Below are 18,062 nucleotides of genomic sequence, written 5' to 3'. Positions count from 1 at the left end.
ACATCGGAAAAAGTGACGTTCTGATGGCGCAATGCCCTTGTAAGTGAGGCCCTTAGTCTCCACCTATTTTTAGTTCTTGTTCAAGGTGCTACAGCTTGGGATTCTAGCGCTGGCAGGTTAAGTCTTTACAAAAATAAAAAATGAGTGGTGTACTAAAAGAAATTATGGTTGATGCATTTTTTTATTTGGAAATCAGCTCCACTGGTCAGGGCATCCTGTGGAGCAGACAAGACATTTGTGTTTCTTGTGGCTCATCTAACCTAGCATTGGTCGTACCAATAATAGAAGGTAAATGTTAGCGATTACCAAATAGAGAATTTCTGCAATCCGCTTTTTGGTAATTTCAAAGAGCAATGTACAAATGTGTGTTTTACACATTTTGCGATTGCCAGTGGGTCGCAAATAGACCTACTTCATGAAAAGTAATACGGTAGGTCTTGGTTTGCAACCCTTTCGGAATTTCAAGAATCACAGGAATGGTGGCTTGCTGGGATCAGCAGACCACCATGTTTATGATTGCTTTTCCATAAAGCACTTATTTTTTAATGCTGTACGTTTTACTTACTGGAAAACGGGATACATTTCAAAAAGAAAAATGAAAACATTTAATTTTTTTAAGAGCGGGCAGTGGTCCAGGGGACTACTGCGTGCTCCTCAAAAATATTTTTCCAACTATTCTCAAATGGGAAATGGTCCCTTGGTGACCCCTTTCCATTTGCGAATGGGTTACCATAACACCATCTTGAAGTTGGTGGTAAAATGGAAATGTTTTGAAACCCTATTTCGGTCACAAAACATTTATACATACCACAGTGATTCGGTATTAGGAAGGGACGCCTAAACACACCCCTTCCTAATATTGAATCATAAACCCAAGTTGCAATTCAGTAACAGGTTACGGAATCGCAATTTGGGCTTGGTATACATGAAAATGCACTTTTGCATTCACAAATGGCCTGATTCTGGGAATCGGATCGTTTGCAAGCTTAAAAATGCTTATACATCTGTCCACTGGTTTCCATGCCTCGATGTTACCTAATCTTCCCACTCTCTCTCATGTCTGCAGAGACTCGACTAAGACAAGGGGTGATGCCCCTTCACACGCCATTCATATACCTTCTTTTGGGCCTCTGAAGTGGGGAGTGACACAATCGTGTTCACCGAAGCTTCCAAACAGGTTTTTCACTAATGTGTTGCAGGTGAGAAGTTAGCAACAATGGCATATTCATAATAAGAATCCGTTGTGATAATGTGCAGTCCTCTTTTTATTTTGAAGTAGTTAATGCTTGGGAAGCACGCAAGTGAAACGAGCACATTCAGACAGCACAAAATACCTGCAGGGCTTAATCCAATATTGTAGCCATTTTACTTTAGAACTGAAATAAGAGCTTTAAATATAAACGAAGAAAAATGATGAGCATTCACGTGATTGACAGTTTTGCCGAACAGAAATGTAGCTGTAATTAAGTAATAATATATGAGCCAGTGTACATTATGACAAATTGGAAGCTTGGCTGATGAGGAGAAACATTTATCAATATAATTATCACGTTTTTACTAATTTTTCTCACTTTTTCATAACAGCATTGTCTTCAGCCTCATTTGGCACTTATTAAATTGGTAATCTGAGAGGAATTGTACAACATAAAGCATGTCCTTTAATGGGATGAACTTTGTAAAAACGTCTGTGGCCACATCTATAAACATTTGTGCTGATGGATTTTATGCTTTAAATGATCTCCACTACAACACTGCAACAGTATTTTTGAATTTTGAATCTGTGTAATCGCTCCTACACTCAACAAACGCCTACCAAAACGTTAATCACACATCTGGGCTCATGCATAAAAATCTGCTGTGCAGAGGCATGACAGATCGAGCTGTCTAGCAGCTTGACAGCAGTTGAAAATTCATCGGATAGATTTGACAAAAGCAAACCACACATCCACTGTTCAATTTGTAAATGAGTAAGCATGGGGCACAAGATCTGCTCATCGATGGATGGCCGGGGTGCTGTCCATCAAGCTTGTGTAGTCTTGATTGCATCTCATCTCTCTTTACTTCACCACAACACTCCTTGCCGCCTTATTTTACTCTTGCAGGTTATTTTCCATCCATGCTTTCTCCCTTTGTCACTCTTTTCATATCTTCTCTTCCTCCTTCTTTCTCCCTTTTTTTGTTTTTCTCTTTCTTTGTCCCCAAATATGAATGCCAATAAGCTCTACCTGCAATCACCGGCTCAAGTGAAGCACTGCTTGAAACAATGTAGGAGGAGGCATATCAAAATGCATTTTATGCATTTTAGTATTGAATCATGTTATTTGTACAAGGGAACTCCTCAAAAATAAATTTCTCAATGGTGTTTTCACAGGGTCTTTCAAATGTTTCTGATCCCAGAAACAAGTTAACAGCTAAAAAAAGATTACAAATGTACAGAAATCATGCATGCAGTATTACCAAATGTAGCTTTTTGCAAGATTTATGATGGAACCATGTTGGTTTCAAATGGACTCCGTAGAGTTTCTAAGCGCTTTTATTGAGATTTAAAAATTCAAATCTTTGCTTGTGTATGTTGGATTTTTGTCCTTTTGGTTTTGTTTTAGTCAGATAAATGTTGACTATCTAAACTGGTGTGGAGTACTTCTGTGGTGTTTCCACTGTCTTACTGTGTGTGCATACAAATACTTTACACATTGTCTCTATGATAAGCCTGACTGCTCGTACCAAGCTACCAATGGTGTGAACAGGGGTTATCTTAGGTGTGTGAATCCCTTACCCTGGCTAGAGTGAGGGTCCCTACTTGTACAGGGTGCAAATCACTGCCAAAGAGAGACCACATTTCTAACAGTAGGGTCGAGAACATTAATAATCCTCCTCGGCCCTGAGGGAATGCACACCAATAGCTGCCTGCCCTTGAGCAAGATCAGTGGTTTTAATTTCATGGGGTATGGGGTAAAAATTCCTTCTTCAAGCATCCCTCAAGCCAAAGACACTTAGGGGGTCATTACAACCCTGGCGGACGGTGTTAAAGCTGCGGTAGTACCGCAAACAGGCCGGCAAAAAAAAAAAGGGAATTATGACCGTGGCGGAAACCGCCAACATAGACAGCCACTTTAACACTCCGACCGCCACGGCGGTACAGACAAGCAGCGTGGCGGTCACCGCCAACAGACAGGCGGAAGGCAAAGTACCGCCCACAGTATTACAACAGGCCAATCCGCCACCTTTTCCGGGGCGGATTTACCGTGGATAAAAACACGGCGGAAACAGCTTTTGCAATGGGAAAACGCTCACCTTAACACACTCCACGAGGAAGGAGGGCACCATGGAGCCGGAACGCCAAATACTCCCTGCGCTTGTCTTCCTGCTCCTCTACGAACACCAGCAACGGCAGCGCCGAAGACAACGGTGAGTACTGCACCTACGACATAGGGGAGGGGGGAGGCAAAAGTCACGGACACACACACGCAACACCCCCACCCTCAACCCGACCCTCACACACACCAATGCATTTCCAATCATCACAGTAACAACTCCCAACCCCCCGGAAGAATGCAAAGACAAAACCAAATTACTTGAACCATTGTAATGTATCCAAATACAGTAAGCTCATATATACAGAAATATATACAGATTCCAAATATATACATCACGATTAGTAGTGCAGGTATGCACAATTCAATGTCCATGGACCACTGGGCCCACAATGCATGGGCGAGGCCCACACTAGATACCTGTCCATAAACGGAGAGAACACTGCAGGGGCATCAGATAGAAATGCAACAGGCACCTCAGGGGGAAGGGAGGGGGGGCACCTCAGCCGGATTACAGCACCACACCAGATCCACGACGGGGCTCCATGCCCATTGATGTACCCTGGGGAGTGCAAAGCCACAGTCTCTCAAGTCTCTACAGTGGGTGGGTTGCCCACTGTACCATCCTGGGGAGTGCAAAGCCACAGTCTCTCAAGTCTCTGCAGTGGGTGGCTTGCCCACTGTGCCATCCTGGGGAGTGCAAAGCCACAGTCTCTCAAGTCTCTACAGTGGGTGGCTTGCCCACTGTACCATCCTGGGGCATGCAAAACCACAGTCTCTCAATAGGATAACAGTCTCCACTGGTTCTGGAGGGGGACTGGTGCCCAGAGTGCTTCATCCTGTGAAGGATTCAGGTAGTGGATGCAGTTCTCCACTGGTTCTGGAGGGGGACTGATGCCCAGAGTGCTTCATCCTGTGAAGGATTCAGGTAGTGGATGCAGTTCTCCACTGGTTCTGGAGGGGGACTGGTGACCAGAGTGCTTCATCCTGTGAAGGATTCAGGTAGTGGATGCAGTTCTCCACTGGTTCTGGAGGGAGACAAGTGCCCAGAGTGCTTCATCCTGTGAAGGATTCAGGTAGTGGATGCAGGTCTCCACTGGTTCTGGAGGGGGACTGGTGCCCAGAGTGCATCACGCTCCCCGTGACGGTCCCAGTTCCGTCACTGTCCCAGCTGCATATGGGCTAACGATGCTTGAGTTGATGGTCTTTGCCCTGTTCAGCGGTGCTTGCCATGGCGGTCTTTGCCCTGTTCAGCGGTGCTTGACTTTGCAGTTTCTGACCTGTTCAGCGGTGCTTGCCATGGCGGTCTTTGCCCTGTTCAGCGGTGCTTGACTTTGCAGTTTCTGACCTGTTCAGCGGTGCTTGCCATGGCGGTCTTTGCCATGTTCAGCAGTGCTTGCCATGGCGGTCTTTGCCCTGTTCAGCGGTGCTTGACTTTGCAGTTTCTGACCTGTTCAGCGGTGCTTGCCATGGCGGTCTTTGCCATGTTCAGCAGTGCTTGCCATGGCGGTCTTTGCTCTGTTCAGGGGTGCTTGACTTTGCAGTTTCTGACCTGTGCAGCGGTGTGTGGCATGACGGTCCCTAAGTGCCCAGCGGGGCTGTGGCTGCCGGGGCCCTCCAGGGCACTGACGCTGGCGGTGGTCTCCGGACCAGTGACGATAGTGCTGCCCTCCTGGGCACTGACTCTGGCGGTGGTCTCCAGACCAGTGACGATAGTGCTGCCCTCCTGGGCACTGACTCTGGCAGTGGTCTCCGGACCAGTGATGATGGGGCTGGCGGTGGCGTCCTGGCCAGCGGGGAGGATTGCGGCCTTCTCCGCCGTGCTGCTCTTACCAGACTTTGGAGACTTTTTCTGCCCCTTCACCACCTTCGGAGGAGTCACAGCTGACTCGGCACTCCCTCCGGGAACCTTGTGAGCGGCTTTGCCGGCAGGAGTCTTCACCCTCTCCTGTCGGGCACTGTCCAACTTCTGGTGCTTTACAGAGGGTGGACTGGCAGTGCTTTGGCTCCGTGTCACACTGGCTGCCCTGGTGCCCGGTGCACTCCACATACCTCTAAAACGTACCACTGGAACCGGACTTTTATTGGCTGAGGTGCTAGTACGGGACCTATGAATTGGAGGGGGGGGGCGGTGGGAAAGAGGTCAAGGTTGCTCAGGAAAAGTTTCTGACGAACACTGGGATGGGTAGCTGGAGGGGGTCTGGAAGTGGAGGAAAAGGAGGTGGTTGTAGGAGGTGTAACTTTAGATGATTTGGGTGCAGGTGCATTTTCTGGAGGCTGTCGTGAGGTGGATGGATGTTGGGTGTGTGGGTGCCCGCGTTTGTGTACTTTGGGAGGGGGCATCACAGACACACTGGGAGAGGACACAGGGGACGTGTAAATGGTAGTGGGGGTGGTGAGTGCAGGTCAGCGGGGTGTGGTGCTGGGTGTTCTGGTGCGAGCCCTAGTGGCTGTAGATGTAGTGCATGCAGGTGAGAGTGTAGGTGACACTGGGAGGGAGGAGGGAGATGACGAGGAGGGGGACACAGTGGAGGCAGTGGATGTTGCTGTGTCTGTATGTGGGTGATGCTTGTGTGAGTGCCTGTGGGATGTGTGGTGCCTATGTTTGCCAGAGCCACTTTTGTGTTTTGAGGTGTGTGCATGCTGGTCTGATGGTGTGCTTGGGATAGGCTGGGGTACAGGGGATTGGGTCTGGGTGGAGGAAGTTGGAGGGGGGAGGATAGACACAGGGACAATGGCTGCCATTAGTGCTGAGGCCAGAGATTGCAGGGTTCGATGAAGGGCAGCCTGACCAGAATGAATGCCCTCCAGGAATGCATTACTGTGTTGCAACTCCCTTTCTACACCCTGGATGGCATTCACAATGATAGACTGCCCAACAGTGAGTGACCTGAGGAGGTCAATGGCCTCCTCACTGAGGCCAGCAGGGGTGACAGGGGCAGGGGCTGAGGTGCCTGGGGCGAAGGTGATGCCCACCCTCCTGGGTGAGCGGGTACGGAGCGAAGGCTGAGGGGCTGCTGGGAGGGCGGTGCTGGTAGGGGGGATGGCGGCAGTACCTGTAGAAGTGGGGGGCACAGATGGTGCTGCCACCACAAGGGAGCTCCCATCGGAGGACGAGTCCGTGTCGCTGTTTGCTGATGACCGACGTGAAGCTCCCCTCACCCTCCGTCCCACTGGTGTATTCGGAGTCCGTGGTGTGGCCCTCCATGGCCATGTGGGATGCAGCTCTCTCATGCTCCGGTGCCACTGTACCTCCGCCTGATGATGCTGATGCACAAAAGAACAGGGAGAGCACAAAAAGGGGTGGGGAAACAGAAGAAAGACAGGTTGAGTGCATGGCTTACCGCTACCATTGGCGGACAATACAGACACAGCAGCCCCCTGCACTACGCCGTGATCTTGGCCTCTACAGATGCAGTTCCTGGGATATGGCCTACATGGCTGTGAGTGTCATTTGTCCACATAGATGACACAGGGGCATGTATACCTGTACTTGGCACTCTACAGAGGTGGGGTGGAGTGGCACATGGCCTGCATTCTGGAGGGGCCTAGCCAACAGAACTCGCCCTGGCCTAGGGAAACCCACAGCCTCCTCCCCCACCCAGACCCCTCCACTGCGCGCAAAGTCATCAGAATGTGAGTGTACTCACCCCCTTGTGTCTGCTGTGATGCCCTCAAGCGCCCATCCAACTCAGGGTAGGCCACCGCCAGGATCCGGAACATCAGGGGGGTCATGGTGCTACGGGCACCCCTCCCACGTTGGGAGGCCATCCCCAGCTGAGCCTCCGCCGTCTTCTTGCTCCAGCGGCGAATGTCCTCCCATCTTTTGCGGCAGTGGGTGCTCAGTCTCTGGTGGACCCTCAGGGTCTGGACTTCCTTGGCGATGGCACGCCAAATATCCTTCTTCTGGTGGGCGCTGACCTACATGACATGTACAGGGGAAGAAGAGAAGTCATGAGCAACAGCACCGTCAAAGTGAGTGGCCCCCATCCCTTCCCTTGCCATGTGGCGCATGCATTCAAACTCCTTCATGCTCGCATAACTCTTCCCCCTTCCTACTTACATCCAGCCCTCTCCACCCAGGCATAGCCCATACAACTTGCACCCTATATACTCACCTGTTGGTCTGGAGGACCGTAGAGTAGCGGGTACTGGGGGAGGACCCCGTCCACGAGCTTCTCCAACTCCTGTGCAGTGAAGGCAGGGGCACTTTCCCCAGACGCACGTGCCATTGTCTCTTCCAGACCGAGGTCACAGCAGCACTTGCAGTGTAGGTCCTCTCCTGTCGAAGATCAGGTATCGAGTGATTGAACAGATAGAAAATGGCGGTCACGTCCACGGCGGTGACATCCGCGGCGGTGCGTATCATCACCGCCGGCGCACTTCGTCATTGGCTCCTGGGACCCATAGGGTCCAATGTAAACCAATGCAGCATTGCGCCACGGTCTTCGACCGCCTACCGCGACGCTGTACAATGCCAGCGCAGTTACCTCACATCCAATTGTCCCACTTTAGAGGTCAGGCAGCCGCCATTTCAGGGGCCCACATGGCTTCATTTACAACTGCGTCACACATACCTAGGCCTGGACTCAACACACTTACAAACAATTTTTTGGATTATGTTTCATGTACTGTGTAGCTGTGGGTACATACCTCTGAGTTGCTTGACTCTGTGGTCGCTGTTGTCCTTCCTAGGCACCGTCAGCTGGGACATGTGAGGAGGTGGCGGAATCTTCCGGTGTACCGACAGCTGGTGGACCTGTTGACAATGGAGGAGCGACATTTAATCATCACCTACAGGTTTGACCGTGCCACAATCCAGGAACTGTGTACCCAGTTGGAGCCAGATCTGATATCACCAATCCGCCATCCCACAGGAATCCCCCCTCAAGTGCAGGTGCTGTCAGTACTCCATTTCCTTCCAAGTGGGTCATTTCAAGCAACAGTGGTCATGGCATCAGGGATATCCCAGCCTATGTTTTCCAACGTGTTGTCCAGAGTGTTGTCTGCCCTGCTGAAACACGTGAGTGGCTACATCGTTTTCCCTCAGGTGGAGGATTTGGCTACAGTTAAAGGTGACTTCTATGCCCTGGGACATATCCCTAACATCATAGGTGCCATTGATGGGACCCATGTGGCTTTGGTCCCCCCCCACAGGAGTGAACAGGTGTACAGGAACCGGAAGAGTTATCATTCGATGAATGTACAGATGGTATGTTTGGCAGACCAGTACATCTCGCAGGTAAATGCTATGTTCCCTGGCTCAGTGCATGACGCCTACATCCTGCGAAATAGCAGCATCCCTTATGTGATGGGTCAACTCCAGAGGCACCGTGTGTGGCTATTAGGGGACTCTGGTTACCCCAACCTGTCATGGCTATTGATCCCAGTGAGGAATCCCAGGAACAGGGCAGAGGAATGCTACAATGAGGCCCATGGGCGGACTAGGAGGGTGATCGAACGCACCTTCGGCATCCTGAAGGCCAGGTTCAGGTGCCTCCATATGACAGGTGGTTCCCTATTCTACTCACCAAAGAAGGTGTGCCAGATCATCATCGCCTGCTCTATGCTTCACAATCTTGCTTTGCGACGCCAGGTGCCTTTTCTGCAGGACGATGGTCCAGATGACGGTGTTGTGCCAGCTGTGGAGCCTGTGGACAGTGATGAGGAGGAAGCAGAGGAAGAAGACATTGATAACAGGGACTCTGTCATACAGCAATATTTCCAGTGACACACAGGTGAGAACAATTTTTTTACTATTACATTTACTTTCACACTTCTCCCTCTATCCTGTCTGTCAATTTGAAGCAGTATATGCTAACTGAGTTGTACATTTCCCTTACGGTTTCACAGGTGTGGTTACCAACGTGTGTCATCTGCTTGCATCCTTCATGGGCTTGTGATGTGTGACATAGGTATGTTGACATTACATTTTCGAACGGATTTTGTCATTGTCATAGATAATACACCTTTTCATAATCACAGACTGACTCCAGATTGTTTTGTGGTTCAAGGGTGTTTATTGAAATGCTAATTATTGGAGGTGGTGGCAAAATGGTGAGGGGTGATGGTGGAGGAATGTCCATGGCAGAGTCCAGTCTATTAGTCTCACAGGTGCACTGCCCATATGGGCATAGGAAGTGGAGCTGGAACAGTTCCAATCTGGACAGGGTAACAAAGTGGGACAGTGGGATGACAATCAGGGTGGTCTAATTTCCTGGCGGGGGTCTTGCCATCTTGCTCTGTCCTGTTCCTGGATCTCAGGGACCACTAGCGGGGTGGTTCTCCGTCTGCAGGGGGTGGGGTGCTGGTGTGCTGGTCCCTTGGCGGGCGTCCTGTCCACTAGCGCCGGCGGAGGTGGTGGGCAGTTCATCATCCAGGCTAGTTTCAGGGGCCCCTTGGAGTGCCACGGTGTCCCTCATGGTCTTCTATATGTCCTTCAGCACCCCTACGATGGTGCCCAGGGCGGAGCTGATGGTTCTGAGCTCCTCCCTGAACCCCAAATACAGTTCGTCCTGCTTGCGCTGGGTCTCCTGAAACTTGGCCAGGACCGTCGCCATCGTCTCCTGGGAGTGGTGGTATGCTCCCATGATGGAGGAGAGGGCCTCGTGGAGAGTGGGTTCCCTAGGCCTGTCCGCCCCCAGTCGCACAGCAGCCCTCCCAGTTCCCCTGTGTTCCTGTGCCTCCGTCCTCTGGACCCTGTGCCCACTGCCACTGCCCCCAGGTCCCTGTTGTTGTTGGGGTGGTGGGTTATCCTGGGTTCCTTGTAGTGGTGGACACACAGCTGATTGACGTGTCCTGGGAACGGAGGTATGGGCCCGCTGGGTGGGTGCTGTGCTGGTGTTACCAGAGGGTGGAAGGTCAGTGTTGGGCTGTGCCTGTGCGAGGGTAACCTACTGTCCCGAGGCCCACGATGGTCCGGGCTGGTCATCTTGATCCAGTTGACCAGAGCTGCTGTCATCACTGTGGGTGGGGTAGAGATGTCTGGACCCTCCTGTCTGGTGACGTTAGGTAGTGGTCCTGCAGGGGTATAAAAGCATGATTATTGCATCTGTGTGTGTCATGGTGTGCAATGGGTGGGTGAGCGTGTACCCCAGTGCTAGCATTCCTGTGTGGGGGCTTGTGTGATGATGGTTGGGGGGTGTTATGGGTATGTGCAGTGGGCATGCTTTAGTGATGGGTGTCCATGCTTTGTTGTGTCATGCAGGGCTTGGTGTTGGGATGTGTGGTTTGTGTTATTAGTACATTAGTGAGGAGTTGGAGTGATAGGGGAGGGGCTGAGGGTGGGGGTGAGTGATAGCATGCAGGTAGGGTGGGGGATATGATAGTTAAGATTTGACTTACCAGTGTCCATTCCTCCACCGACTCCTCCGAGGCCCTCTGGATGCATAATGGTCAAGACATGCTCCTCCCATGTTGTTAGTTGTGGGGGAGGAGGTGGGGGTCCGCTGCCAGTCCGCTGAATCGCAATGTTGAGCCTGGAGACCACGGAACGCACCTTCCCCCGTAGGTCGTTCCACCTCATCCTGATGTCCTCCCGATTTCTTGGGTGCTGTCCCACTGCGTTGACCCTGTCGACGATTCTTCGCCATAGCTCCATCTTCCTAGCTATAGATGTGTGCTGCACCTGTGATCCAAATAGCTGTGGCTCTACCCGTACGATTTCCTCCACCATAACCCTGAGCTCCTCCTCCAAAAACCTGGGGTGTCTTTGGCGTGCCATGGGGTGGTGTAAGTGATGTGTTGGGTGGTGTATGTGGTGATGAGTGTGGTGATGTGTAGTGGTGTGTGGTGTTTTGTGCGTGGATGTTGTGTGGGTGATGGTGTTGTGTGCCTCTGTGTGGTGGGGTTGTCTATTGCTGTGCTCTCTCTGTCGCCTTCGTCTCTATTTTTTGGTCGTTGGGGTTTGTGGGTGATGTGGGTGTGTGTTTTATATTGTGTTGGGTGTGTGGGAGTGGTGTTTGTATGTGTATCAGGTGTGTGTATTTTGCATTGTCCAATGTGGCGGTGTTTTGTAGAAGTTTGTGTATTTTGAGCGCGGCGGTGTGTACCGCCAATGGAATACCGCGGTTGAAAGACCGCTGCGTGGATTCATGTGTCGTAATAGCATTGGCGTGTTTCTGTTGGCGTGACGGTGGAGGATTTGTTTTCGCCAGTTTATCACTGACCTTTGTTGTGGCGGAGTTGTGTGGGTGTCTGAATTTCGGCGGATTCCGAGATGTGGGTCATAATAGCTGTGGCGGAATTCCGCGGCCGCGGCGGTGTATTGGCGGTCTTCTGCACGGCAGTAAGCGGCTTTTACCGCCGATGTTGTAATGACCCCCTTTATGTTTTTTGACACCTGACCGGTGTTTGAGGTGTATTTGTAACACACCCCGATTCTAACCAGGAAGGGGTGACAGGGTTAAAGCCTTTGTTTTGAATAAGTGGAAGGGCCCTGGGTTGTTCATTTAGGCATCGTACTGCATCAACTTTCAAGCTTTGATGCTCTTTATTTTGCTGTTTTTGAACAAGTTGTTGGTGAACATTTGGCCTGCAAGACGTGACTTATCCACTGAGCATGCGCTTAGTGTTTTTGATATTTTGTGATGTTTTTCCCTTTTTCCGGCCGGAGATTGTGAACAATTTATAGAATATAAAACCCTGGAGTTTGTTTTCTGAACAGATATGTCTTTCCTTATATGTCAGAAATGGCTGGACCAAAGTTCACCACACCAATAAAAGGCAGAGAGTGGCGGAACAAGTGCTGTGCAGGTATAATCAAGTGAACTTTCGCACAAAGGGGCATATTTAAGAGTCCCTAGCACCACAGGAGCGTCAGTTTTCGTGACGCTACAGTGGCCCTAAGCACTGCTCCATATATACAAGGAGGTGTAACGCCAATTTTTTGTGGTGTTACGCCTCCTTGTAAATATGGGCATCTCTGACTCATTTTTCCATGTCACAGGGGGGTGCAATGGGTGTTGCTGTGGGCGTTCCACCGCAACACCCATTGCTTTTGACGCTGCCTCAGATTTACGAGTTGTCGTAAACCTGAGGCAGCGCCAACAACTAACGCCACCCCAGGGTTGGGGTTAGCATGGAAAAACGAGGAGGAATGCCTTTATTCTTCCTCGTTTTATTGCAGCACACATAGAAGAAGCAAAATGCCATGGACGATTATTTACGTGCAGGAAGGGACACCTTCCTGCACATAAGCAATCTATCCCCTCAACGCAGACACCCTTGCACTATGGTGCAAGGATGCCTGCATTGATGCTAGGCAGCTTAATTGAGCGCCAGCGCGGGGGTAAACACAGGGGTGCACCGTTTTCCTCTAAATATGGCGCACCCCTGCATTTCAAAAGTGGCGCAGCGCGGCGCTTATATTTTTGGCGCAGCACCATGCTTCGCCACTTTTGCATAAATCTGGGCCAAAGAGTTTATGCACCACCCTTATAACTTTTGAATCATTTGACTAATTTACACTTTTCTGGGTTGCATTTTAAGCAGTTAATACAACTTTCCTCTGCCAATCCCATGCCCCCTTCACTTTGCTTGGTGCAAGTTTGTAAAGAGGGGCAAAGCTATTAAGGGTTTGTTCAAAACCTTGATCACTGGAGCACTGCATCGGTTCTGAAATATATAAACTTAAAAATGGTTAGGCAATGCAATTCCTTACGGTCGTTCGCTCTCAAACTAAAGCAAGCCATTTTGTATTCCTTATCTTCAGTAAATTGGTGAGAGTCATTCCAATAGCTAAATGTTTAACACTTTGGAAGCTTTTATTTCCAGAAGATAGATATATTCCCTTAGAAACGGTTTAAGGAACCCGAGCCCCCCGGGCGGTTCAAGCGGTTTTTTTTTTATGTAAAGGGTTTTGCCTTTTGATTTGTTGAAGAAAATAAACACTTATAAATGTGTGTGCGCATGCGTGCTCATCTTTGAAGTGCCCGCTCACCTGCGTGCCCGTATGTGCTGTGTCCGAGCTAGAAACAAAATGAATGCCAGCGGCTTGCGAATAGAACGCTCTCAGTCCTTGTCATTCCTCGCTGGCCCTGAGCATACTCGAGAATGCATGACCTAATATTAATAACACCGAGGAAAATCAATAGTAATGATGACATAAGATCTCTGCAGTTTACCTTTATTAGTAATATTTCACGATTTTATACATGAATCTACTTTTAAATCTTTCGTATCCTTTTAAGATGACACTTACCTCTGAAACACTTAACACTTGATCTCAGTATGGTCTTTTCTGCCTCTGCTCATATGGATTTATTCCCTAGACCTAACCTTATAAATTCCAGGAATTCCAAATCCTTTTAAGTTATGGAGATTTATTATTCAATCTATGTTTTTCCTATAAGTTGCCTTCATTATAAAATGTTTAAATGGCAGTTTAAAACCACGATCAAATGCTACATGGTGTGCAGTGTAAATCACACGCATAGTAGCTTTCACTGAATATTGCACTGAATTGTAATGCAGGCATTATGCCGATGAATATATCGTGCAGTGATTGAGAGTATGAAGTTATTGTCGAGGATCAATAATTGTAATGATTAACACAGTAACTGAACATTCTCATTTAGCACACATTAAATACTGATTTCCATTGATTTCCTTATGCTGGAGCGTGTGGGATTTTAAGCAATTCAACATTTGTGTTGACAAATAGGGCATTGCATCATGGTCTGCAGACCTTAAGCCCTTTAAAATATGTTTCCCATCTTTCAGAAATTGTAAGACATACTTGAGTTAGTACTCCAAATGGGCTGTCACTGAGTACCTGCACTTCCTTATGTTGAGAGGGAGAGTACCCGCACTTCTCAGCACAGGTGCAATACGTTTAATAGGAAAGTACCAATACTTTTAAGAACCAACCAGGTACTGTGGAATAGGGTACTTGCACTTTTGCTTTTCTATTTTAAGCACTGACTTGAGCTTTCGAGCAGGAATGGTGAAGAAATCTGTCTAAAAAACTCTTAGGGGGTTATTCCAACTTTGGAGGAAGTGGTAATCCGTCCCAAAAGTGACGGTAAAGTGACGGATTTACCACCAGCCATATTACGAGTCCATTATATCCTATGGAACTCGTAATACGGCTGGTGGTAAATCCGTCACATTTGGGACGGATTACCACCTCCTCCAAAGTTGGAATAACCCCCTTAATGTATGTAGATTTCACATAGAATCGTTTTACAAATAAGTACCCATTTACCTTTGCGTGCCAAACCGAACATATAACTAAAATGGAAAATGCTAAAACTAATTTGTAGTTTGTGAATGGAAAGGAAGACACGCTCTTCGATTTATAAAGTTAATTTTTCCTGGCTTAAGAGAATTTTAAGACAGGAAAGATTGTGCTGGATCATGGAGTGCATAAGGCTTTGAACCAGTGTTTAATTAGAAATAAAAGAGCCCGGGGCAAGTTTTGAATAGAAGACCATCGGAGTGCTGAACAAAATAGCTGTATAGTATTGATTCCACTTCAAGCCTCGACTTTAACCTACCACGTAACATTTCAATTTCAAGTCTCTTTGCTTCACCGTGCAGTAAGTTTTTTAAACCTGCTTTCTCGCTTTGTCACTGTTTTCTGTCTCTCGTTTCCTCCTTTCTCCTTTTGTGGGTTTATCTCTCTTGCTCTAGATTGAAGTCTGTTGAGGAAAATTAAGCAACCACCCCTCAAATTAAAAACAGCTTGAGACACTTTTACAACTTTGCAGGCCTATTTTACAAAGAACATTTTCTGACATATGTCTGATTTATGCCTGTAAAAAGGGAGCGAGTACTCTTAGAACATTGGCATAACTCACCCAAACAATACATAAATTACTCTGGTAGGCATAATGTATGCACTTTCATGTTTCACTCATTTAATGTCCCTGAGAGTCTATCAGCTGAGTGAACAGGTAAATTCTGTACATATGAGGGACACACCCACTCAGTTGTAACTTTTACCTTTTTACCAATATTTACACGTGCAATTCCCACAAATATCTGCTCTTGTAAATTACAACTGGAAAGTCCAGGTGGAATTGCTCGGACAGTCTAGGAAAGGCCTCCAAACTACTTTTACTAAGCTCAGGTGAAATGTCCATTACGCTGGCATAATGTCTAAATACAGCAATTTCACATTACCCTTGTTATACAAAATTCAAAAAGAGAAGGTACTACACCATGTTGCATAATTATGTGCTGTTAGGTACAAAAAGTTTGCATGAGTGCATAGAGAACAACAGAAACGACTGCTGTTTCTGGTGCTTGCATTGTTTTGCTCTATTTTTACCATGAAATGTGTATTTGCATCCAAAATAGTTGCAAAGATACAATTCACGCTAAAAAATAGCATCAAATGCTTTTTTTCTATTTTGCAAAACTATGCAAACTGAGGCATAACATACGCCATGGTCTGACATGTACAACCTAACCAAAGGGAAACAGTTGTAAGTATATTTTTTTAGTGTATCCCATATACTTAGTAGTCTTCCTTTCAAAAGTCAGAAGTAACAACTGTTAGAAATGTGGTCTCTAGTTGACACTCAGTTTACACCCTGTCAAAGTAGGGACCCTCATTCTAGTTAGGGTAAGGGAGTCACACTCTTAAGATAACCCCTGCTCACCCCTTAGTAGCTTGGCATGAGCAGTCAGGCTTAACTCTGGGGCTATGTGTTAAGTATTTGGACCCACACGCGTTAACACAGGGAAGACACTACAAATGGACACCATGCCAGTTTAGAAAATTAGCCTTTGATGTCCCTGAGACTTCTTAACAGGAGGCAAGCTCAGTCCAAGTCCTTGGAGAAACTTTACAAGCAGGATACACAGGAAAATCCAGTCTTTGTCCTACCTAAAGCATAAGCAACAACTGCAGGACAACCTAGCAAAGCACACACAGCAAAGGGGCAATACTCCTCCTCACAGCTCTTCAGCTCTTCTCATTGGCAGAGTCTCCACTTGATCCAGAAGTGTTCTAAAAGTCTGGGGTTTTGGGTCCAATACAAAGGGAAGTCTTTGTAGTGCAGAAGACCCTGCTTTTCCTGCCCTTGTCCCAGGCACACTCTAGGGAGTTGGAGACTGTATTGTGTAAGGACAGGTACAGCCCTATTCAGGTGCAAGTGTCAGCTCCTCCCGCCACTCTACCCCAGGAAGATCCATCAGAATATGCAGCACACACCTCAGCTCCCTTTGTGTGACTGTCTAGAGTAAATTCACAACCAGCCCAACTGTCATCCTGACCCAGACGTATATTCCACGTCAGACAGAGGCACAGAATGGTTAAGCCATAAAATGCCCACTTTCTAAAAGTGGCATTTTCAAACACACAAGTTAAAAAAACACCTTCACTAAAAAATATATTTTTAAATTGTGAGTTCAGAGACCCCAAACTCCACATCTCAATCTGTTCCCAATGGGAAATTACACTTAAGCGATATTTGAAGGCAACCCCCATGTTAACCTATTGGAGAGAAAGGCCTTGCGATAGTGAGAACTGAATTGGGCAGTATTTCACTATCAGGACATGTAAAACACACCAGTACATGTCCTACCTTTCAAATACACTGCACCTTGACAATGGGGGTTTCTTGGGCCCACATTAGGTGTGCCTTTCATGTACTAAAAGGGAAGGTTTGGGCCTGGCAAGTGGGTGCACTTGCCATCTCGACGTGGCAGTTTCAAACTGCACACACAGACACTGCAATGGCAGATGTGAGACATGTTTACAGGGCTACTCATGTGGGTGGCACAATCAGTGTTGCAGTCCCACTAGTAGCATTTGATGTACAGGTCCTTGGCACACATGGTGCACTATACTAGGGACATCCTAGTAAATCATATATGCCAATCATGATCAACCAGTCATAATCACAATTTACACAGGGAGCACTTGCACTTTAGCACTGATCAGCAGGGGTAAAGTGCCCAGGGTACCAAAACCAGCAAAAACTAAATCCAGCACACAGTCAAACATACAGGAGGCAGAGGCAAAACAAGAGTGGAGACCACGCCAAGTATGCCAGGTCTAACAACAACTGTTTGGAAAAGAAAAGGTTAATTAATACCTCTCACATACCTAATTTAATAATATATGTAAACTTAATAATGTGAGTTATAAATGATACACTTTTTAGTAAACAGGGCATTGCTTTCTGGCTTAAGAGGGTCTTAATATTTCAGAGCCTAATAACAAAGGCATTTTATAGTTTGTAAATTAGTACCCTTGCAGTACTCTTTTATGTAGTCTTACATGCCTTGTAAATTGGCCCAAAACATCTAAATGGGAATAAAATGGGAATATTCAAATGCAATTATTGCAAGTAGAAACAACTCTGCCCTCTTTTCACTTTCACAAACAGGCAGCTGGTTATTTTGGAACCGAGTCACAACAGCTTATAAGAGTATGTAAAAGAGGGCTCTAGAAATATGACTTTCCACACACAGAAATGTTTTTGAGTAAAACTCCCCTGTTTGTCTTAGTTTACAACAGTCTTCAGACTTTTCTGGTTTATTTTTTTCACCAGCTTCCAGACAGTCATAAGTTACACCTATTTTAGTAAACTGGACACTGCTCTCCAGTTTAAGACAACCATATACATGTGTTTTCTGGCTCAAGACATTTTGAAGACTTTCCTATAATATACTAAGTATTCACTCACAGGCAGTGTCAATATAATTTGCTAATGTGCTTCCCTAATTTAAGAAATGGAAAAATCTCAGTACATAAAGCTTGTTTTCCCTGTCTGCTGGTGTCTTAAAGCTGTC

The sequence above is a fragment of the Pleurodeles waltl genome, chromosome 5 (assembly GCF_031143425.1).
Source record: "Pleurodeles waltl isolate 20211129_DDA chromosome 5, aPleWal1.hap1.20221129, whole genome shotgun sequence".
Lineage (NCBI taxonomy): Eukaryota > Metazoa > Chordata > Amphibia > Caudata > Salamandridae > Pleurodeles > Pleurodeles waltl.
Note: the sequence above shows the minus strand (reverse complement) of the source record.